The sequence below is a fragment of the Paroedura picta genome, chromosome 3 (genome assembly GCF_049243985.1).
Source record: "Paroedura picta isolate Pp20150507F chromosome 3, Ppicta_v3.0, whole genome shotgun sequence".
Classification (NCBI taxonomy): domain Eukaryota; kingdom Metazoa; phylum Chordata; class Lepidosauria; order Squamata; family Gekkonidae; genus Paroedura; species Paroedura picta.
Genome location: NC_135371.1, coordinates 160,920,624 through 160,944,042, shown reverse-complemented (window position 1 = coordinate 160,944,042; position 23,419 = coordinate 160,920,624). Strand labels below are relative to the sequence as shown.

Sequence of the window (23,419 nt, the reverse complement as noted above, 5' to 3'; positions counted from 1 at the left end):
GGCTAGGCCTGGCTCCTCCAAACCGCCAATTCCAGGGTGGAAATAAGCAGCCGAACGCTCCCTCCCTCTTTTCCTCCCCCTGTTGAGTTAATGGAACAACCGTCACCTGCCCTTCAAGGTAAGGAGATTGGCGTCCTTTGCAGTTCTCACTGCAATGAGTTTCCCTCTCCCTCGCTGGACTCCCCCACAATGGGACATAATTAGCAGTAATTTCTTTCCCCCCCTGCAGGGCAAAAAGAAAAAAGAAAAAAGAAGAGGATGCAGCTTAGTGCCTGGAAAATATCCTGCTGCAAAGAAGACACACAGTTACTGAAATGTGGGTTGGCAGGACAAAACCAGACTGGAAGCCCAAAGGCTGTTCCTCCAAACCTGGCCATCCAACTGCAAAGGAAGGTTCATATTGGGCTCCAACCTATTATCCATCTTGGATGAGAACCACAGAGGGGGCGGTGAGGCCTGTGCAGCCTTCATGCGGGTTCAGTGTGCAAGCCTGTCAACCCATGGCGGGATGAAAGTGGTCCTCACCATCTGCCCTCGTTCTCCAGATGGCAAGAGCAATGAAGGGGGATTTAGGATCTCCTTCACTCTCCGGGTCTTCAGCTCTCTGGCCTTCTTCTACCAGACAGCCGGCCGGCCTGATGAGCAGGCAAACCCTCTGCAGGTTGGCTAAGGAGAGGACCATGCAGGGAACACCAGAAACTGCCATTTACTGAGCCTTGGCCTACCAGGCTTGGTGTGGAAGAAGCTCTCCAGGGTCTCAGTTTGTGGTCTTTCAGATTACATACTGTGTGTGTGTTAAGTGCATCATGCTGCTTCTGACTCATGGTGACCCTATGAATTCGTGATCCCTCTTCCAAGTGATACTGTTAATAACCTTGCTCAGATCTTGCGAATGGAGGGCATGGCTTTCTTTCCTATTAAATCGAACCCTCTATCCTGCCTGAAATGTCAATAACCCTCCAAAAATTACATTGCTCTCCTAAATAAGTGTACTCAGAATTGAATTCTACAGTTCTGTGGGGCGTACTCCCTAGGACTGCAATTTTACGGACTAAATTTCTCAGGGGCTGGGAAAGGAAAGCTTGTTTTCTCTGCTGCCAAAGATGTCCAACATTTAAATTAGCCAGAATAATTTATTACCTGAATAAAAAGCTAGTTCCTAGACCCTGAAATTATTCTTTCTCTTTTAATGTCATCATTCCTACGAGCAATTCAGAATGGCATCATAATATCTCCTCTCCTCCATTTTATTCTCACTATAATCCTGCAAGGTAGAGTAGGACTGAAAGTAACTGATTCAGGAGGCTGAGTAGGGAAATCATTGCAGGTTCCCCCAGCTGTAGTTGAATGTTAACCACTGCACCATGTAGGCTTTCAGTCGATGTAGGAAGAAATGCTGTGTCTACTTCTTCTTTGCCAAATATACATAGTTGCCAAGCTTCTGAATCTTGCATGTTTTTGTGAAAGCTGCAAAAACTATTCACTGAAAATGAAATGGAAGGAAGTGTATGCCTATGAGTAATTTTCCCTCTAATAATAGTTATCTGTGAAAAACCCAAAATAAACAAGGCATATCTCCATCTAAAAATCTAGGAAAAAGTTAATACTGTCATTTTATTACTATTCCCTCTGTTCAACTATCAGTATATGTTCCCTACCAGAGTCAGCTTGGTGTAGTGGTTAAGAAAGGCGGACTCTAATCTGGGGAACTAAGTTTGATTCCCCACTCCTCCTCCACATGCAGCCAGCTGGATGACTTTGGGCCAGTCTCAGCTCTCTCAAAGCTCTCTGAGCCTCACCTACCTCACAGGGTGTCTGCCGTGGGGAGAGGAAGGGAAGGCAACTGCAAGCTGCTTTGAGTCTCCTTCTGACAGTCAAAAGCGGGATGCAAAAAACCCCTATCCTCCTTCTTTCATAAGCTTTGTGCATTAGCCAGGTTTCATTACTCCCCCGTTTCTTAGTTACATTGTCACTTCTTACCTAAACCATCACCTTTATCCCTTATACCAGGGGTAGTCAAACTGCAGCCCTCCAGATGTCCATGGACTACAATTCCCACGAGCCCCTGCCAGCGAATTGTAGCCCATGGACATCTGGAGGGCCGCAGTTTGACTACCCCTGCCTTATACCATGGCTTCCCAACCATGGAACTGGGGTACTAAATGGTACTACCAAGGCCCCATGATGGTACTGCAGCATGAGGGATTTCAAAAAGGCAGATGGGGAGAGCCCTCCCATCCTGTGCCTGTCGTTTCCGCGTCTGAGTGAAGAGGAAAGAAAAAGGGTATCTGATCAGGATGACCCACCCCCTCCTGAAATGGTCAATGATGGGCCTTTGTCATGTGATGCTCCTCTCACTTCCAGGTGTGTGTGTATGTGTGTGTCTGTGTGTGTGGCAGGGAGGCATGGCCAGCTGACATCACTTCCTGGTACCTCAAAGCCTGGAAAACACTTCAGTGGTACCTCCACTGTCAAACGTTTGCAAAAGACTGCCTTATACACTAGATCAGGGGTAGTCAACCTGTGGTCCTCCAGATGTTCGTGGACTACAATTCCCATGAGCCCCTGCCAGCAAACGCTGGCAGGGGCTCATGGGAATTGTAGTCCACGAACATCTGGAGGACCACAGGTTGACTACCCCTGCACTAGACATCAAACAAATCCCCCTTTTTCTGTATTCTTTTCCTTTCACTTTCATCTCTTTAGATGTGGCTTGATAAACTAAGATTACACTCCCTTGTCAAGTTAAGTGTGTCTTAAATTAAGGTGGCCAGATTTTAACATTGGTAAAGCGGGACGACCAGGGGGGTTCTTGATTACAAATCTGGTCTATATGGAGCAACAAAAATTTTCATAGAACGCATAGAATGCATAACTAGTATTGTAATATAAGTACAATTTGCCATGTGCCCCCAGATGTCCCTCCAAAAGTGGGACAATCTGGACACCTTATCTTAAATAGATTTAGATATGCATCGGTTTGGGCTGCATGAAGCTTTCTGAGATATTAACTCTTTTTTCTTACACTACAGCCGCTGGTCTTTGTAATGAACAATGGAAAACTCTTTAGATGTGGTGGCATACTGCTTAATCTCAGGAAAAAAATTCCTGTCTAAATCACATAGGAGAAATGACTAGGCAAAAAGAACCCAGGCCCTATGAATTGGTAATTTTTTTCTCCCACAGCCTTAAGGGATTTGAAGATAACGCAGGACTTTTAAGTGTACTGTGATACCAATGGCCTTTTCCAATGCTAATTACCTTTCAGACCAATCTTGTGATTGACTAGAGAATCTTGTGATTGACTAGAGAATCCTATATTGACCACTAGAATGAGGTCAACCCAGAGACTAGTTCAGGGGTGGTCAAATTGTGGCTCTCCAGCTGTCGGTGGACTACAATTACCATGAGCCCCTGCCAGCAAGGCCTCTCAGTCATCTTGATAACAATCTTGTAGAGTAGGCCACAAGTATCATCAACATTTCAATATTGCAGAAGGAAGTCCACAGCTTTAAGGACACCATCCTGGGCTGCGGGCCCCACTGAATGCCACAAGCCTTACCTCTGAGTAGACCTGCTCAGGATTGCACCCGAAGGCAACGAAGTCACACCTGGCTTGTGCAGCGCGATGCTTTGAATCCGAAGCTTCCTCATTCATAACTGGCTCCTATCTATTACACCACACTGGCTCTCTAGTGTATTTATACATTTCAATTTCAGAAATCTGTATATTTGTCAATGTGTCATATAAAACTAACTCCCAAATAGTAGCACGCTCAGAATTAATTCAGTGTATAATAGGGTTGATGTAAGATGCAGTAACAAAGCGAGGAGACAGATATTTCTAACCTGCCAAAGGAAGTAAGTACGGTTTGGTATTAGCTACAACTGCCTGTCCAGAGCTTGAGACCAACATCCAGTTTATACAGCAAGTGAGGCAGCCCCGGCTTGGGTCCCTCCCTAAAGGAACCTCAGTTTCTGGTGTGATGTAGACAGGCTTCCCCCTTTCCTTGCAAAGGCTGAGGCAGGCTTCCCAGGAGGTGGTATACCCCATGTCTGCGGCACTGCCCTTCCTCCTCTAGTGCCCTCTGCTGTAGCCAGTGAGTTTATCGGCTCCTGCATCTCTTGGCAGAAGGGAAGCCCTTTCAATACCTGCTGCTCCAGGATAAATGGCTTGGCTGTGGAAGTCTGCCAGCTGCTAAGCCTGACCAGAATCTCAAGTATGTCATCTGAGTGGGGCTCCTCCACGGTAGATTTCCTTTCCAGATTCAGGCTCATATACTGATGTGGAGAATAGATTCTTCTTGGGGCCTTGGAATTAACACACTTTCTGCAGTCTGTGCAAGCTGTGGGCAGAGGGCAACTGGTTTTGCAGATGCAAAATGCGTTCGCATGCGCATGGCCCACGCTGTTGCCACTGATGTGCGTGGCTTTTTAGTGGGAACGCCTGGGGGGTAGCGACCTCCCGAATGCCTGGAGCAAACATGAAATCCAGACGTGAGTTATTGAAGCCAAAGGAAGCTACGGATTTTGAAATGCTCGTTGCCAAGTTTTGTTTAAAAGGTCGCATGCTTGGTTACGTAATAATAAGAGTGCTAATGCAGCCCATTTTTGAACTAAAATGTAAAGCTTCTGCCAAATAATTTAAGGATTTTTAAAAACATGATCATACAAGCAAAATTATCCCTCCCTGAAAGTATCTAGTGTATTTGGTTACTCCCTTAGCTTCTGCAACACTAAAGGGAAACTGCCTGCAATCTGAACAAGGGAACAAATGCCACTGCCTCTTGCTAAGTTCTCTCTTGTATTATCAAACTACCAGAGTTGGACTGAGGCTTATCCTGTCAAGAGGACACTTGTTTCGGTTGTTCTCTGCCTGGGCGTTCCAGTGACATTCATTCACTGAATACGTTGACCTGAGTATCACAGAATCACAGAATCATAGAGTTGGAAGGGGCCACACAGGCCATCTAGTCCAACCCCCTGCTCAACGCAGGATCAGCCCAAATCATACTAAAAGTGTGTTTCCAACCTTTGCTTGAAGACTGCCAGTGAGGGGGAGCTCACCACCTCCTTAGGCAGCCTATTCCACTGCTGAACTACTCTGACTGTGAAAAATTTTTTCCTGATATCTAGCCTATATCGTTGTACTTGTCGTTTAAACCCATTACTGCGTGTCCTTTCCTCTGCAGCCAACGGAAACAGCATCCTGCCCTCCTCCAAGTGACAACCTTTCAAATACTTAAACAGGGCTATCATGTTCCCTCTCAACCTCCTTTTCTCCAGGCTGAACATTCCCAAGTCCCTCAACCTATCTTCATAGGGCTTGGTCCCTTGGCCCCAGATCATCCTCGTCGCTCTCCTCTGTACCCTTTCAATTATATCTACGTCCTTCTTGAGTAGCTAATGTTTGGGGCCTTATTACAACTTCTGATGTCTGTTATTAAAATTGTATCAGGCTAGGCTTGGCCCTGAGGCGGATGTCACAGGCTAGGCCAATGTTATTAAATGTTGGAAGCTAAAATGGATCAGCCCTGGTTAGTACATGGAGAGCCAGTTTGGTGTAGTGTTTAGGAGTGCTGACTTCTAAACTGGCAAGCTGGGTTTGATTCCCTGCTCCTCCTCCACGTGCAGCCAGCTGGGCGACCTTGGGCTTGCCACAGCACTGATAAAGCTGTTCTGACCGAGCAGTAATATCAGGGCTCTCTCAGCCTCACCTCCCTCACAGAGTGCCTGTTGTGGGGAGAGGAAAGGGAAGGAGATTGTAAGCCACTTTAAGAATCCTTCAGGTAGAGAAAAGTGGCATATAAGTACCAACTCTTCTGGATGGGAGATCAGCAATGTAGTGCAGGGTTGCTCTGCATAGTTAGGCAGTGACAAGCTACCTCTCTTTGTCTCTTACCTTGAAAATCTTACAGGGTCACCATATGTGAACTGCAACTTGATGGCATGTTCCACCACTACCAGGTGTGTGTGTGTCTTCTGGGTTCATAGCATGGCTCAGCCAGGAGGATGGCCTTAATTGCATGCCATCAAATAGGATGTCTCTAGGAATATTACCTTGAGCTCAGGCAGGAGACTGGAGTCTGAAATAAACAGAAAAGACTTTAAGGTTGCTCCTTTCTTCGCAAGGGTCTTGTGACCTTAAAAACTGGATGACAGGCACTAGTTCAGTGGGTGCTCCCAGCTGCGCTGGCTCCAGACTGAAGACTGAATCAGGTTCAAGGTTTCAGTTCTCATCTTCAAAACCCCATACGGTCTGGAACCTTCATACCTACAGGACTGCTTCTTCCACTATGTCCCCCAAAGGTCCCAAAGAGGTGAATCTGGCCTCATAATACAACCATGCCATGGAATGCTCTACCTGGTAGGATTGGGGTCCTCTGGGACCTGGGATGGTTCTATAGGGTCTCTGAAGTTTTTCTGTCGGCCTATAGTTGAAAAATTCTGGTCTCCCTGCCCCAAACATGTCAAATTACCCCCCGTGTTGCCCATCAAACAGGCTCATATGACCCTCTTATCAGAGAGAAGGAGGTGGCATTTTGGAATGAATTTGATTTTTAACTGAATATAAATTATATTTTTAGGATTTTAATGTTATTGCATTATTTCTATTGTTACATTCCTGTTGTTATTCGCTCTGAGCCTTCGGCAGGGATAGTCAACCTGTGGTCCTCCAAATGTTTGCTGGCAGGGGCTCATGGGAATTGTAGTCCCTGAACATCTGGAGGACCACAGGTTGACTACCCCTGAACTAGAGGACATCAGACTACACTCCCAAGCAAGTCTCGTGCATATTCTTTAACAAGGAAGCTCAGATTCTGCCCTGCCCTCATGATAATGCATAAAACCATTGAAAATACCAGTTTTCAAAATATGTTCATGCTTTTCCAAGTCAAATTAACAATGCAATCCACACAGCAAGCCAGCCAAACTCCCCCTCTCTGATAGCAGCCATCGGTAGAGCAGCTTAAATTAAGAAAACAAAACGAAGCACCACAAAACAGAAAATTGGGAAGGAACAATCTGAGAAATGAGCAGACTGCGAACAAGCCATCTTGGCCGTCGCTTGCTACAAGGTGCACGAAGCCGTGCGGTCCTGCTAGCAAAAGAGAAATAAAAGTTCTTCGTGACTGGCTAAGTGGGTACTGTCCCCAGTTCATTGGGAGCGGGTTTAAAATCTGGGTTTGTGGGCATAACACGGCCAGGAAGAACAAAGCAGGCAAGTTCCATTATTCATCACCGAGGCAGGGCTCCCCCCTCCCGTCAGGGTAGCTGAAACGTCACCGGCAGGTCAAAGGTCAAATATTTGTTTGTTTCTTCGGCTGCCGGGGAAGGTTCATGAACTCGCACCTATTCAGCAAGGGCTGCTGGGAAAGCTCTGGCACAAAAGCCTGGTCTCTGGCTGCTTGACAATGGAGCAGCTACGACGCGTCCTTGAAAATGGCTGTTTGTCCAGCCAGGCAAGCTAGGCCGGGTTGCCATGACGACAACCGGTTCTGGGGACACCCATCTTCTATCCTTCCCATCCTGCCATCTCTGGGAACGTCCTGGGGATGAAGCTGCCGCAGACTGGGAAGAGACAGATGCCCCTCTTTGCCCTCTGGCACTCAGGCAGGGGGTTTTGCTTAATAGACAGGCCACTCTTGAGAGAATCAGAGTGTCATCCCTCCATCGCATCCCTTTTTTATTCCCTTTCTCCATCCGCCTTCACTCTTTCTAGCAATAGTGTCCCACCCCAGGAGCACTTGTTGCTTCCCCTCTCCCCCTTTGATCCAGCCTTCCTTTCCTCTCCTGCCCTGGGCACCGTGTCTCCTTATGGGTGCCAACTCTGGTTTAGGAAATTCCTGGAGATTTTGGAATGGCGCTTGGAGATAGTCAGGTTGGATAGTACAGGGACTTGAAGTGCGGGATAATGTCTTTGATTCCACCCTCCAAAAGCAGCCATTTTCTCCTGGGGAACTAATCTCTGCAGCCTGGAGATCAGCTGTGATTCCTGGAGGTTGGCAACCTTACCTACCACTTGCTCCCTCTTCACTGGGAGCTGACTTTCCCCCAGCAGATCTTCCAGAAAGCCCAGCCCTGTTGTGCTGATTGCCTGACAGATGTACTGTCTCCATTAGTAGCAGCATGTCAGTGAAGCTCGGTCACGTTTTTCCGGTTTTGGGTAGTACTGCAGGGACAAGAAGACATTGAACTTTTGCTCCAGGCTAACTCTCAAGATTTAGACACCTGAGACTATCTAGACATCATGGGATACCCACACTATCATCCTTTCCCCAGAAGTGAGCTAGGTGGCCTGTTCATGTTAGCAGAAGGAGTTATCTCCTTGTAACTTTGCATGCAAGAAGGATATTGACGTCCCTATAATAGAAGTGGTTGATCTTACTCATCAAGCTTTTAGCCTAGAATCTTTAGGGCTAAGCTTCAGAAATCCTCCCCTAAAATGAGGCTTGCTGCTGATACAGACATGGCTCCTCTTCTCAGTTCACTTATGAGGCAACCAATAGCCTCAGATATTTATTTAGTTGATTTCGATCCCTGACCTTCCTCCAAGAAGTTCGGAGTGTCCTTCATTACTCTCATCCTGTATTTTGTCCCCATAACAACCCTGTGAGGAAGGGTAGGCTAAAAGAGAGTGTCATATAGTGAGTTTAGTGGGAGTAGGAATCGGAACCTCAATCTCCCCAGGTCCCAGCCCAACATTCTGACTTCTGTTCCACTTATTATGGGTGCACTGTTTACATCCCCATCAAATGAGGCCAGTAGAGCAGGGGTAGTCAAACTGCGGCCCTCCAGATGTCCATGGACTACAGTTCCCAGGAGCCCCTGCCAGCGAACGCTGGCAGGGGCTCCTGGGAACTGTAGTCCATGGACATCTGGAGGACCGCAGTTTGACTACCCCTGCAGTAGAGCATCAGCATCCACATCAGCTGCACCCATCCTGCTTACTCAGATGGATCTGACATAGTATCAGGGGGACAGGTTCCTCTGGTTAGGGGCCTGAAGACCTGAGGTTTGTGGTATACACATATGAAGATCTGAGTGACACTCTTTGTTGGGGTGACAGGCACAATTTTAATGGGTTAAAAATTCTCCTCCTCTTGAGGCACAAAGCCAGAACAGTTTCACCTGTTGAATTTCTGCCCATCACACAGAGGACATCAGACTAGACATCAGACATGGAAGGAAACTCATCTGGACATGCACTGAGAGCCTCTAATCTGGGGAATTGGATTTGATTCCTCTCTCCTCCACATGCAGCTTGTTGGGTGACCTTGAGCCAGTCCCGAGCTAGTCTCAGAGCTCTCTCAGGCCCGCCTACTTCACAGAGTGCCTGTCCTGGGGTGAGGCAGGGAAGGCCGCTTTGAGACTCCCTCAGGTAGTGAAAAGCGGGGTACCAAAAACCCCAGTTCTTCTTCTTTGGGAACGTTAGGCCCGCAGACTTCCTGTCTGTGATGGAGAAGAGATCCCTCTGCTGCTCAGAGACAAGACTACGGACAGGGTAGGTTGGAACTCGCCAGAGAGGGCAATGGGTGTGGGGAAGGATGCAAAATCCATTCTGCTAAGGGATGCATGCGAACCGAGCGGAGCAATTATGAAGAAGGATTTATGTTTGCCTGCCTTTAATCGGAAACTTGGTGTCAACAAGAAAAATCTCTCCTGTCCAGAGCACCGGCTCCCTGCTTTATCATTATTATTGTACAGAAGGTTTATTTTGAAATTTAAGGCAAAGATGGCTTTTAAATTAAATTTAACATAGGATTTGCTACTTGGAACATGATGAGGGCGCGGTGTCCTTTGGAGTCTAATGACTCCCAGGACATCCTCCCCCCACACCCAACCAAATGCTGAACAGCTGGGACTGCCTACGCCCTGCCTCCAACCCCCCAATCCCCCCCCCCACCTCCACCCTGTGAAAATCTTCCTGGCTCTCTGTGTCCAATCTTTGTGATGGAAGGAAACTACAAATGAGGTGTTTGTGTGTGTGTGTGTGTGTCTTGGAGGGGGTGCGTCTGATTTGTAAGTCCTTTTCTTTTTGCATGGCAACCACTAAGTGTCTCTCTGCACAGAAAGCTGCTGGTGGAAATAGCTTTTTAAAACGTAGCAAAAGAGCAAGGGGGGGTTGTTTTTTTGTTGGAGACAGAAGGTGGACGATAATGGCTGATTTAAATCCCCCCCCCTCTTTTGAAAATCACAGTGTGAAAAGATATATGTGAAAGATAGCCTTGGGAATGAGTCTACCATGTGAGTGGGAAGCAGTAAGGTTTTGGAGGTTTGCCAGGTACATGCTGCAAACAAACTCAGTATGTGTCGGGCCTATTTTCTCAGCGTCCTTACCTGCAGAGGTAACACAGGGCACTAAAGACAGGGCATCCTCAGTGCTGGCACCTTGCTCTTGGCATGTCCCCCTATGAGAATCTTATGCTTTATTGTCTGTTCACCTTGGCTTTGAATGGCATTTCCCCCCAAATCTTATCTTTTATTATCTTGGCTTGCATTTTTCACTGCCTTGATCTTTTGTGGCTGGCTTTTGTGGAAACGTGTAGGCAGTTAATATAGAGTCAATGTTTGGAGGAAGTGCCATTCTGACTTCTGTTCCACCATGGAGCTTACTATAGATGCACTGTTTACATCCCCATCAGATGAGGCTAGTAGAGCATCAGCATCCCCATCAGCTGCACCCACCCTGCTTCCTCAGTTGGATCTGACATAGTATCCATCTGACAGAGTCCGAGAGGGAGATACAGGAGTAGATGCAAAACGACTGCTGGAGTAACAATTAGGGTCTTGAGGTCTAGCATGTATCATAAATGCATTTGCCCTTTTTCAGCACCGTGGCTATCCGTATGAGATAAATGTGCTATATGCCATCTTCCTGATGCACACAATCTCCATTTCTTCTGCAAGGGGCAAGATGTGCATTTTTAGGCCCGGTACATGCATACCAGACCCCAGATTAAGCTGGAGAAATGCAAATGTTCTAAATGAATAGCGTTCACAAGACCATCTTCCATGGGACTGTGTTCATATGAGGGCTGCAGAATTCTGTCCATTGTGGCGAAACAGCAGCTGCGGTGTCTCCGTTTCCACAGACTTCACTTAAGCACCATAAACTTCAAGTAATACTGGAGCTGCTGCATTGAAGTGTGGTCCCCTACACTATGGTGTGTGTGGGGATACATCCATAGCTCCTGCCCTCTCAACTGCTGCCTGCCCTCTTGGATCTTATCCATGAGGTACTCAAGGTTGTACTAAATATGTAACTGCGTTTGCCAGATACCTCCTGGCTAGATCTCAGTGGGGTATGGTGCTAGAGAGTCCACCCTCCAAAGAAGCCACAACAGGGGAACTGGCCTCTTTAGTCTGAAGATGAGCCATAATTCCAGGGGATCCTCAGGTCCCACCTGCAAGTTGCCATTCCATAGTAGGGAATCACTGCTGTGCTGTTAAAGTTAGGTATACATTAGGGGTTGCCCATTTTGGGTTGGGAAATATCCAGAGACTTTGGGGGATGGAGCCAGGAGTGGGCAGGATTTGGGGCAGGGAGAGACCTCAGTGGAGTACATTGCTATGGAGTCCATCTTCCAAAGCAACCATTTTCTCCAGGGGAACTGATCTCTTTGTTCTGGAGATGAGCTGTAATTCTGGGGCATCTCTAGGTCTCCTCTGGGGGCTGGTATCCATGGGTGTACATGGGGACATTGCATTTTTAAAAATGGACTTGTTAGAGTTACTTTAAAATGTTCACACACATGTCTGTTTTTATGAACAGAAGAACATGGCCAGATAATGTTACTTTCCTTAGAACCACATGCAAATGTTAATGAATTTCCTATAGAAATAGGCTGCCTTGATTGTTACTTTCATCTGAGCTAAGTATTGCAACAAAAAGCCTGAAGTATTTATTACGTGTCAAGAAAATGGATGCCCAGTCTTAAAAAAGAAAGCTTCTTAATCCTGCGTTCAACAAAATTAAAAGGTGAATGCAGGTGCATTCTAAATTCGGGGAGAAAGAAGCCATGGAATCATAAAAACTCTTTCCTGGGAGTAAGCCCCATTGAACAGACCTGAGTAGGACCTGGAGCTGACCAGTTTTGGGTTGCCCTCAAGATGATGTCAAAGACTTGACTTGGCTACTCTTCTGAGACCCTTTTGCTGCTCTGAGACTTTTAGGTTAAAAATATACTGGACAAGCTGAATGCTCTGCCTATAGCCACGTTAGAAATATTTCCTGTTTTGCTCCCGCCCTGTTAACAGGAGAAGTATTGAAGAATTCAGCTTGGAAAAAGGGTGAAGCATGAGGTCGACATTACATCTCTGACCATACATCAGCCATTCTTTCTCATCTGATGTGCAAATGGACGAAAGGCCAGCAGAGGTCAGATGTGGGGATTGTGTTTTTGCAATCTGTGCTCCTATATGTGCTTCCTGTGCTCATCCAAAGCCTCTGCTCATCACACTCTGAGGACACCTTTCTGTGTTCTTTAAGAAACACGAGCAAATGCCTCTTTCTCTCCTAAATGCTTGGGAAATATTTCATTTCTCAAAACGTTCTTTTTAAGTTCCCAGCTCTCAGAGGGAGAGATGGATTTTATACCTCCCCTTCCTCTACCTTAAGGAGTTTCAAAATGGCTGACAATCACATTCCCTTCCTCTCTCCACAATAGGCACCCTGTAAGGTAGGTGAAGCTGAGAGAGCGCTGAGAGAACTGGGACTAGACGAAGGCCACCCAGCAGGCTTCATATGCAGGAAGTGTGAGGAATCAGCCCAGTTCTCCAAAACAGAGCCCACTGCTCTTAACCATCACACCACACAGGGTTTCTCAGATGAATTTTTCCCCCCCCAACATCTCTGGAAGTTCAGAGGACCAATTGATTGATTCAAATCTAACACCCTGGGTGCTTTTTGCTTGAGGGGGGGGGGCTCCAGCAACCTTGTTTTAAATGTCAGACCGTTCTTGAACCTGACATGGAATGCTATGACCATAAACTTATTTACAACAAGGAAGTAGGATTGGCTGAGAATGTATCACTGACCCAAGCGAGTTTCCATGGCAGAGTGGGGATTTGAACCTGGGTCCCTGAGATCAAAGTCTGACACTCTAGCGAGCATTTGGATTTGGAGGGGGCCAACACAGGTCAAGGTGAAGTTGGCTTCCCCAAACCTTCTTCTTCTTTTGGCTTCAGTCGTAGCCAATTTATGGCAACCTTGTGGGGTTTTCAGGGCAAGAGATGTTCAGAGGGGTTTTACCACTGCCTGCTTCTGCATAGTGACTGTGGTCTTCCTTTGGTAGTCTCCCATCCGAATATGAAGCACAGCCAAGACTGCTTGCACCTGACATCTGATAACACCAGGTTAGCCTGGGCCATGTGCGGTAGAAGGGGCTCTTTTCAGGCGGCTGAGGGCAGCAGCTCAGGCCTTTCATAACGAGACTCCTTGCCTTCTTGCCAATGGGTTATAAGAAGAAGAGTTGGTTCTTATGCCCTGCTTTTCACTACCTGTAGGAGCCTCAGAGCAGTTTGCAATTGCCTTCCCCTCCTCTCCTGTTAGAGCTGGGTGTCGTCTGCACGGGACTTTTTCCCCACTCCTAGATTGACTAAATCCCTGCAGTCTACGCTGAATTCGATTTCCATTTTGATTTTGGACTTTTTAAATTTCCCCTCTGCAACATGCATGATTGGTTCATGGTGACCATACCTTTCTCTTGTGATATCCTAGAGTGGATATAAGCCTCAATATATCAAAAACCGCCACGAGTAAATGTGCAGATTCTTGCTTTTAAAAAATTAATTCACTGCTCTGTGCAGTGGAGCAAAGCAGTCTTCCCTGATTGGCCAGGGCGTCAGTTCAAAGACTTCCTTGTTCCCAGTTGCAAGGCTTGTCTTAAAGTGACTGCGCTCCAGAAGCCCTAACTTCTCTCAGCAGAGATTTGCCTCTGAGATTTATTCCCCCTCCTCTGCTGTCTCCAATCCTCCCCCTCCCCCCTTCAAGAAAAGAAAGAAAGAGGCTCCTGCTGCGCTTGGCTCCCCCACCTTCTGAGCTTCCCTAATCATGTGCAGAAACTTTTCTGTTTCAATGGGGAAGGGGGGGGATAGAGGAAGGTCTGAGTTCAAATCGATCTGAATTCAGCAGGATCCACAACGGAAAAAAACGAAGTGCAAAATCAGCCCTGTTCTCACAGAGCAGTTCAGCCACACTTACCTCACTGGCTTTCTGTTGTGGGGAGAAGAAGGGAAGGCAATTGTAAGCCTCTTTGAGACTCCTTCAGGTAGTTAAAAACAGGGTATAAAACCCCCCTCTTCTACTTCCTAGTAGATACCCTGTAAGGTAGATGAAGCTGAGAGAGCCCTGAGAGAACTGTAACTAGCCCAAGGTCATACAGCTGGCTGCATGTGAAGGAGAAGTAGGGAATCAACCATGGTTTGCCAGATTTGAGGCCATCACCCTGGCTCTCCTATATGGGCCTGGTGATTATTATTTATTTGATTTATACACCACCCTACCCAGTGAACTGGCTCAGGAACACTGACAGATAAAACAGTCCATTAAAGTTGATTTAAAATCTAAACAACAACAAAAAAAATCAAAATAGCATCTAATGTCAAAAATAGTATAGCAACATCAACAGTCTCAGTTTTCCTTCTGTGCCTCTGGAGCTGGAATGTGTTCCAGGGGCATCTTTTGGATAGGGAGAGCCTGGTAGGTGGCAGAAAGCACACTGAAAGACCACTCTGCCCACTCCCTGGTCCCTCAGATCTCTCTCAAAAGAAAGTAACTTGGACTGTTGTCATACCTGCCCCAGAACTGAAATGCTGCTCATTGGAGCTTCAATGCGAATGTCTGTGATGGCTCAGAGCAATCCCAGGTCCCACCCAATCCATCTCCTGCCTGCTACCTGCTGCTTGCTACCTGTCCGTAATTTGTTTCTGTCCTTACAAAGTTGGCTTGTCAACAGGTGGGACCCATAGTCTGTCAATTAGAGCCCCATAAAATGTGAAGAAGTAGGCCTCTCCAGATGCAAACCAAGAGCCGCAGTTAATTGTAGCTCTTCATTGGGTGGCCGAGGTGCGTCCTTATAGCTACAGAGTCATGCTTCTCTGTGTTTCTGGAGGCCACTGGTTTATGTATACCAGGGATGTGAAACAGCCGCTGGATATCTATCCATTTGTGACTTGCCGCCTGGATTGGCAAGGAGCATAACTCCTAGTTAGTGGGCGCTGTTCTAGTTGGAGTGAGACTGCAGTAGCAGAAGGCTAAGTTCCAGTTAAGTACCTTATGGGATAAATACACCCGGCATTAAATGAAATCAAATTGGATAAAGCAGCAAAGGGAACGGACGCAGAGACACAGTGGGAAGCACAGGCAGACAGATTATGCCATGCCTCAAAGGCTGTGCATGCCAGCTAAGTAACAAATATACTCTCCCATGGATGAACAGGGAAGTGGAAATATAGTAGGCCTGCTGGCCGGCCGGCCTGTTGAGAACGAAGATTGATATCGCCATTGTAAGATCAGGAGAGCATTTGCCAGCATGCTCCTCTCCGCTGTGAATGAGGAGCTGTTCTCACAGGCGGAAGAGAGACTCCTAGAGAGGCACAGGCCAGTGAGGAGGAAATGGCAGGGGGCTCCTCTTTGACTGGGCCTGTGATGTCGAGGAGGCTAATGACGAACAGTGGGGCAGTTCCTTATCCCTTGAACCAGAGGAATTGTGTTGTGGTGTTTACAGGAAGGGCTGTGGCTCAGTGGTAGAACATCTGCTTGGCATGCAGAAGATCCCTGGTTCAATCCCTGGCATCTTCTGTTACACAACCAGACAGTGGGTGATGTGAACGCCTATGATGCTGTACAGCTGAGTAGGCAATACTAATTTGGATGGACCAAGAGGCTGATTCTATACACTGTATAGTATACAGGGCAGCTTCGTGTGTGTTCCAGAGTAGTGTCATGGTTACAATGTCAGACTCAGGGACCCGGGTTTGAAGTCCCGCTCTGCTGTGGAAGCATGCTGGGTGACCTTGGGCCCGGATGCTTTCTCGCAGGCAAGCTTACCTTACAGAAGGGTTGTAAGGATCAAATCATAGAGTCATGGAGTTGGAAGAGACCTCCTGGGTTATCTAGCCCAGTCCCCTGCACAATGCAGGAAACTCACAACTCCCTGTCTACCCAAATTCCCCCTCCAGATGATCCCCCCCCCACACACACACAAGAAGGGGAGCATGATATTTTATGCTGCTTTGAGTCCCCTTTGGGGAGAAAAAGAGGGCAAATGTAGTCCAATGAAAAACATTAATTTGATAATTTACTACAGTGTGTGTATAACCAGTGGGTGCAAGCTCATGCAGGTGGTCAAAGATGTGGTTAAAATTAGTAAAACGTGGCACAATGACACAAGGGCTCCTTGTCTGGGATTTCATCCTGCTAAGCAGGGAGGAGAATTCAAGGATATGTCGGTACCAGGTCCAAATGTTGGGGAAACAGAAGGGAAATTTAATTCCGCCCCTTCTGTTCCTCTTTCAGAGAAGCACTGTTTAGCTAGTGTTTGCAAGCATTCTAAGGTAACTTACCAGAACAGAATGCCATTTATGTTCATTCATGAAGAAGCTGCTGAGCATACACAGAGTACATTCTCTTCTAGATAAAGTAGTAATGACCACCGTACCTGTGGCCTAGAGGAGGAAGATATGGAGACATGCCAGGGGCCCTAGTCACCCTGAAGGTCTCAAGACAATTCCAGATATTGTGGGGAGGGCAGAGTGTGCAAGCCACCCTTCTCTGTCTCCACTCTCTTGGCTGTGCCCCATCTCCAACAGCCTCAGATCATGAGGGGAGGGGCGTGGGGGGCACTCTCCTCCTCCTCTTTCCATCGCCCCCCCTCCTGTAGCCTGGGGAGAGTGGCCCTCAGTGCTGTGTAATGCCACTGAATCTATCCCCTAAGCTGCCATTTTCTTTAGGGGAACTGATTCCTATAATTTGGAAATAAGCATCAATTCTCGGAGATCTCCTGGTCCCACCTGGAAGTTGGTCCTTCTACCACTGCATAACCTTGTTGCCTTTTTCAGCTTCCTGGAGGCAGGGAGTGAGCACACTTGCTGTCTATACAGCAGATAAGCGGATTGTACCAAAAAGGAAGCAAAAACCAGCCACTGTCAAGAAGCTTGGTGGCCCAGCTGTGCCACTTGACCCATGGCTGGGAGGCTGCTGAGCTACTGGGGGCATTTTGACCACCAGTAGGTAGTTCTATCTCACTCCCCTTTATATGCGTGTGCGCACACACACACACACACACACACACGCACGCACACACAGACTGGCAGCCAATTCCCGGCTCCCATGTATCCAGGCCCAGAGAAGAATTTCCTTAATAAATTTACGGTGCTTAATTAGTTCAGTCGTTAATGAATCAGCTTCTTTACAGTAATGCAGTCTATTAAACACAGAATGAGAGGGCATCCGGGACACGGTTCCATGGCTCTTCCGGTTATGGGACGTTGCGGGAAAGGGTGGGGAGAGAAAACGGAGTAAAATATTAGCGACACGACATCAATTTTGCGATTCAAGGAAGGAATACATCAGGTGCGGCAGCCTGGGGAAGATCTACAGTCTTACTCCGGGTGACTTTAGATTTTCTCTTCTTTGAGATGAGGAAATGGGGTTTGGTTGAGGCAAGTCCATGGACAGCCAGTATGGCCAAGGGGGGGGGGGGGGGCGACCTGCCGAAAGGTGACGGTTCAAGGGTGCTGTTGGAAGGGAAACACAGGGCAGGGGTGCTGTTTGCAGGAGTTTCATCAGAAGCTGGTAATGAGAACCACTAAGGGACAAACCATGCCTTCTGGTTTTAAAAGGGTTAGGGCTGGGTTCCCTGGACCTAGCTGTTGTTGTTGTTAGGTGCGAAGTCATGTCCGACCAATTGCGACACCATGGACAATGATCCTCCAGGCCTTCCTGTCATCTACCATTCCCCGGAGTCGATTTAAGCTCACACCGACTGCTTAAGTGACTCCATCCAGCCACCTCATTCTCTGTCGTCCCCTTCTTCTTTTGCCCTCGATCGCTCCCAGCATTAGGCTCTTTTCCAGGGAGTCCTTCCTTCTCATGAGGTGGCCAAAGTATTTGAGTTTCATCTTCAGGATCTGGCCTTCTAAGGAGCATTCAGGGCTGATCTCCTCTAGGATTGACAAGTTTGTTCGCCTTGTAGTCCAAGGGACTTCTCCAGCACCAGAGTTCAAAAGCCTCAATTCTTTGACGCTTGGCCTTCCTTATGGTCCAACTTTCACAGCCATACATTGCAAGTGGGAAGACCATAGCCTTGACTAGACGCACTTTCATTGGCAGGGTAATGTCTCTGCTTTTTAGGATGCTGTCTAGATTTGCCATAACTTTCCTCCCCAGGAGCAAGCGTCTTTTAATTTCTTTGCTGCAGTCCCCATCTGCAGTGATCTTGGAGCCCAGGAAAATAAAATCTGTCACTACCTCCATTCCTTCCCCATCTATTTGCCAGGAATTGAGAGAGCCCGATGCCATGATCTTCGTTTTATTGATATTTAGTTTCAAGCCAACTTTTGCACTCTCCTCCTTCACCCAAATCAAAATGCTCTCTAGTTCCTCTTTGCTTTCTGCCATTAGAGTGGTATCATCTGCATATCTGAGGTTGTTGATATTTCTACCCGCAATCTTAGCTAGTGTACCCCAAAACAGCTGCAGGTAGGGTTGTCAATGTCCAAGTGGGACTTGAAGATCTCCTTGATTGAAAACTTATTCCTTGGTGACAGAGATGAGCCCCACTGGCTCCTTTGCAAGGTGGGACTCTAGGGCATTGTACCCCACTGAGGTCCCTCCCTGCCTCTACCCCGCCTCTCCAACCCTCAGATCTCCAGGTATTTTCCCACCCAGAGGTGGCAACCTTAGCTATGGAAAATGGATTTTTTTTTTTTAAAAAGGAAAGTCCAAACAGGCTTGGAAAGCTGACACATGGGAGGAAGATCTAGGGATGTCAGCCTCCATAAGGGACGTGGGGTTCCCCGAGAATTACAGCTCATCTCCAGACTACAGAGATCAGCTTTGGAGGGTGGGCTCTGTACCCCACTGAGGTTTCTGTCCTCCCCAGGCGCCATCCCCAAATCTCCAGGAGTTTCCCCACTTAGACCTGGCAACCTTAGGGAAGGCTCTTGCCTCCCCCAAGTTATTTCCCCATGTCGAAACAGGACGTGGGAAGTCATTTCCCTAATTTTGCTGTCCCACATCGACAAAATACTCCACCTAAAGCAGCAGAACTGGGGAAATACTGTCCCTTGAATGCTGCTTTGGGAGGGGAAGCTAGCTGGGGGGTGGGGGGTGGCAGAAGCTCTTCCTCCTCCTCTGATAGGATTCCAAACCAGACTCAGCTCTCCTTTATTATAATATTTTTATAAAAGCCATATAATTGCCATATGGCTGCGAAGAACCCCCCAAAACTCAAGCCTGTCACTTGGCTCTAAGGCGGGGGTAGTAAACCTGTGGTCCTCCAGATGTTCATGGACTACAATTCCCATGAGCCTCTGCCAGCAAGCCCTGCTCTAAGGTACCTTTGGAGGGATCCTCTCCTACTGTCTGAATGGCTTCCTAAAGGGGTAAAGGCAGCACTGATTCTCTATCGCATCTGTTCACGCATTCCTGCCTCGTTATAGTTCCTGTGTGCTGGAGGGAGGGAGGCGCTTACAGCTTTGGCTCACTTTTCTCTGCCACTGGTAATGACTGTGTAAAGTTGGTCCTTGAGGCACAACAATTTCTATTGCAGGTCAGGCTCCGGGTCTGCTGAAATTTGGGCCACCGGCTGTAAATCTTCTGTCTGAACTCTCCTCGCTGTTCATAAACGCTTCAAAGTGCCAGGCCTGAAGCCAAACAGCTGGGCAGGTCAGGAATAGCCACTCTGATGTTGTTTTTGGGGGATCCTGCGTCAGGTCGTTTTGTGCCGCTCCACTTGCCCTTGGGATAGGATTCGGGTTGCCAAATCCAAGGTGGGAAACTCCTGGAAATTTGGAGATGGAGCCTAGGAAGGTGAGGAATCCCAGTGGGGTACAGAGCCATGGGGTCCACCCTCCAAAGCAGCCATTTTTACAGGAGAACGGATCTCTGTAGTCTGGAGATGAGCTGTAATTCCTGGGGATCTCCAGGTCCCACCTGAAGAGGAAGAGGAAGAGGAAGAGGAAGAGGAAGAGGAAGAGGAAGAGGAAGAGGAAGAGGAAGAAGAGTTGGTTCTTATATGCCGCTTTTCTCTACCCGATGGAGGCTCAAGGCGGCTTACAGTTGCCTTCCCATTCCTCTCCCCACAACAGACACCCTGTGAGGTGGGTGAGGCTGAGAAAACCCTGCTCAGTCAGAGCAGTTTTATCAGTGCCGTGGCGAGCCCAAGGTCACCCAGCTGGCTGCATGTGGGGGAGTGCAGAATCGAACACGGCATGACAGATTAGAAGTCCGCACTCCTAACCACTACACCAAACTGGCTCTCCTAACCACTACACCAAACCTGGAGGCTGGCATCTCTAGAGAGGATCCTTATGGGAACATTTTTATGATTCTATGATTTTGGTCCTCAGCTGTTTTTTTTCCCAGCAAGTATTACTGCCAACTCCTCTTTCTGTTTTCCCCGTTCTTTCTTGGGGTGCCAAGTTTTCATCTGAGAGTCAGTGTGATATTCCGGGCTGAATCTGCATGGAGTTTTTATTCTAATCCCAGGTCGATTCAATCCCTGCCATCTACACTGAATGCGATTTCCATTTTGAGTTGCGGCGATTTAAATTTTCCTTTTGCAACAAGCATGATTGATCCAGAGTGACCCTACCTTTCCCCCGCGATATCCTGGTGTGGCACTTACATAAAAAGAAAAATTGGCAGCTGGTCTCCAGGGGTGAGGTTAGGAAAGCTGTTACATTTTTCTCTTGACCCTCCTTTGGACAAGGCACACAGTTCTGCCCTCCCTGTTCATCCCTCCACAATAATCCTATGGACTAGGCTGGGCAATAGAAAGCGACTAGCCCCAGACTACTCAGTCCATTTCCCATTTATTCCCTGCAACAACTTGCAGGATAGTCTGGGAGAGAGGACGTGGCCCCACAATAAGTTTCATGGCAGAGTGTGGATTTGAACCCAGGACTCCGTAGTCTTAATCGGGCACTCTAACCACTGTCCTTTGACCATGCCTGGCAGTTTCCCCCACCCTCTCTAGTCCCCCACCCTCTCTAGTTACAGCAGGGTAGGCAAACTGTGGCCCTCCAGATGTCCATGGGGTTCGCTGGCAGGGGTTCATGGGAATTGTAGTCCATGGACATCTGGAGGGCCACATTTGCCCATCCCTGGCTTACAGTGTCATTTCTCTGCTGTTTCCAAGCTTGGATTCCGTGTGCTGATTCACTGGGCTTCCGCCTCTGCTCTGGCCAGAAACACATGCTCTGGCTTTCCCCACAGGCCTGGCTGCTGCTGCCCTTGGTGAGGACAGCTTTCGCCTGCCCCTGACCTGGTCATTTCAGCAGGATGAATCGTCCTCGGTGCTCTGCTTTGCGTGGTTCATCTTCTGAAGCACATGGCTGGGAGATGTCCTATGGAAATCCCAGTGCGCGAGGGGTCCTTGATTTAAGCCGGCTACGACAGCTTTATGGTTCATCCTCAAGTGAGCTGAGACAGCCTCCGTAACTTTTTAGCATCACTTAAGTTCAGTCTGCAAGTTGCATTAGAACCCCGGGTCCCAGAGGCAAACGTGGCAATTGTACAGAGTGCACTAAATCACAGTGCCACTCAGTAACTAAAAGTTCCTAATAAATAATTTTTACAGGGAATGCAGTCCATATATTACAGAGGGCTAGATGCCTACATATTTCAAGCCAATTGTCATATTTGACTAGCTCTCTTTCTGCGCAGCCCTGTCAAGACGCCAAATGACTGCTCGAATATGGGAGACCTTTTGGATTCGGCAATCATTAATTTCCCAGAGACTAAATAAGGTTGACTTTTAATGCAAAGCCGTTTGTAAGTGAACATGGCACTCCGGCTTGCTTGCAAAATAAACCCCAGCGTCCGTCGTTTTTCTTGGCGGAGGGGAACCTTCGGCTGTTAGGGAATGCAAATTCCTGTGGTTAAGACATGAGTAGGCGGATCCGACTAATGCTTCTTGTGGAAGCATCGTCTTCGGAGATGCTCCAACGTAGTTTCTACAGTCGTGCCTGTATGCTCTGACCAGGGGCAAAACTTGGCGGTGGGAAGAGGAAGGGGAGGAGTTTTCCCGTCTGTAAGGGCATGGGGTTGAATGTGTGTGTTGTGTGGGAGGTTGTGGTGACATGGTGACAAATGAAGGCATGGGTGTGGAGAGATGGGAGTCAAGAACCTGTGGTTTGGAATGTTCATTGAGTGTGGGAGAGGGCATGTGGGCTTAGGGCATGCGTCTTCAACCTGGACGGTGTTGAGTTTGCCGTCTGGGGGATGGACCATAGATCAGAAGGTTCTGTATTCAATCCCTGACACCTCCATGAAACCACCTGTAGAGAAGAGCTTCAGCCCATCAGAGCAGACCAGGAGTAGGTAACTTTTGGGGCACAATTGCTCCTTGCACCATTAACCTGTAAAATACCGAGGTGCTTAGAAACAGATTAGGGAGGGAGACAATAGGTTAGATCCAGCTATGGAATAAACAGTACTAAGTTAGACTTGACCTGGATGGCATGAGCTAGCCTGGTCTTATTAGTCCTCAGAAGCTAAGCAGGGTCAGTCCTGGATATTATTTGGATGGGAGAGCACCAAAGAAGTCCAGTTTGCTAAACAGGGGCAGGCAATGAAAACCCGCCTCTAAATTTCTCTTGCCTTGAAAATCCTATGGGGTGACCATAAGGTGGTTGCGTCCTGGTGCCACTTGCCACTACCAAGCTAGGTCCATGACTAGGCCAGACCTGCCTTGTAAAAGAGCTGTTGTGGTCTAGCAGCTAAGAGTTGGAAGTTCTCTTCACTTGCAGATCAGCCACAAATTCAGCAGTCTGAAGGGATCTGAATGAATGAATGAATGAATGAGATCATATCACCATATTAGAAGACTGGACAAAGTTTGAGGAAGTTACCTCCAGTATGGATCAGGGTGTGGCCAACTTGGTGTAGAGGGTAGCAGCACAGGTTTCTAATCTGGCAAGCCTGGTTTGATTCCCCGCTCCTTCTCCATCTGCAGCCAGCTGGGTGACCTTGGGCTCGCTATAGCGCTGATAGAGCTGTTCTGACCGAGCAGTCAGGGCTCTCTCAGCCTCTCAGGGCTCTCTCAGCCTCACCTGCCTCACAGGGTGCCTGTTACAGGGAGAGGAAGGAAAGGAGATTGTAAGCCACTTTGAGACTCCTTCTGGTAGAGAAAAGCAGACTAGAAGAACCAACTCTTCTTCTTCTTCTGAGGAAGGGTGCATTTTCTCT

At 47.8% G+C, this 23,419-nt stretch overlaps 1 long non-coding RNA gene across 1 annotated transcript; it reads right to left on the bottom strand.

The window, feature by feature from the left end:
- Window positions 1-1,256: 1,256 nt before the first annotated feature.
- Window positions 1,257-7,458, bottom strand: LOC143833359 (uncharacterized). The gene is made up of 3 exons (XR_013229623.1): window positions 7,354-7,458; window positions 5,903-6,086; window positions 1,257-1,483 (listed from the first exon to the last, which is right to left on the bottom strand). It is a non-coding gene; the product is annotated as an uncharacterized LOC143833359 (long non-coding RNA).
- Between the last annotated feature and the right edge of the window lie 15,961 nt (window positions 7,459-23,419).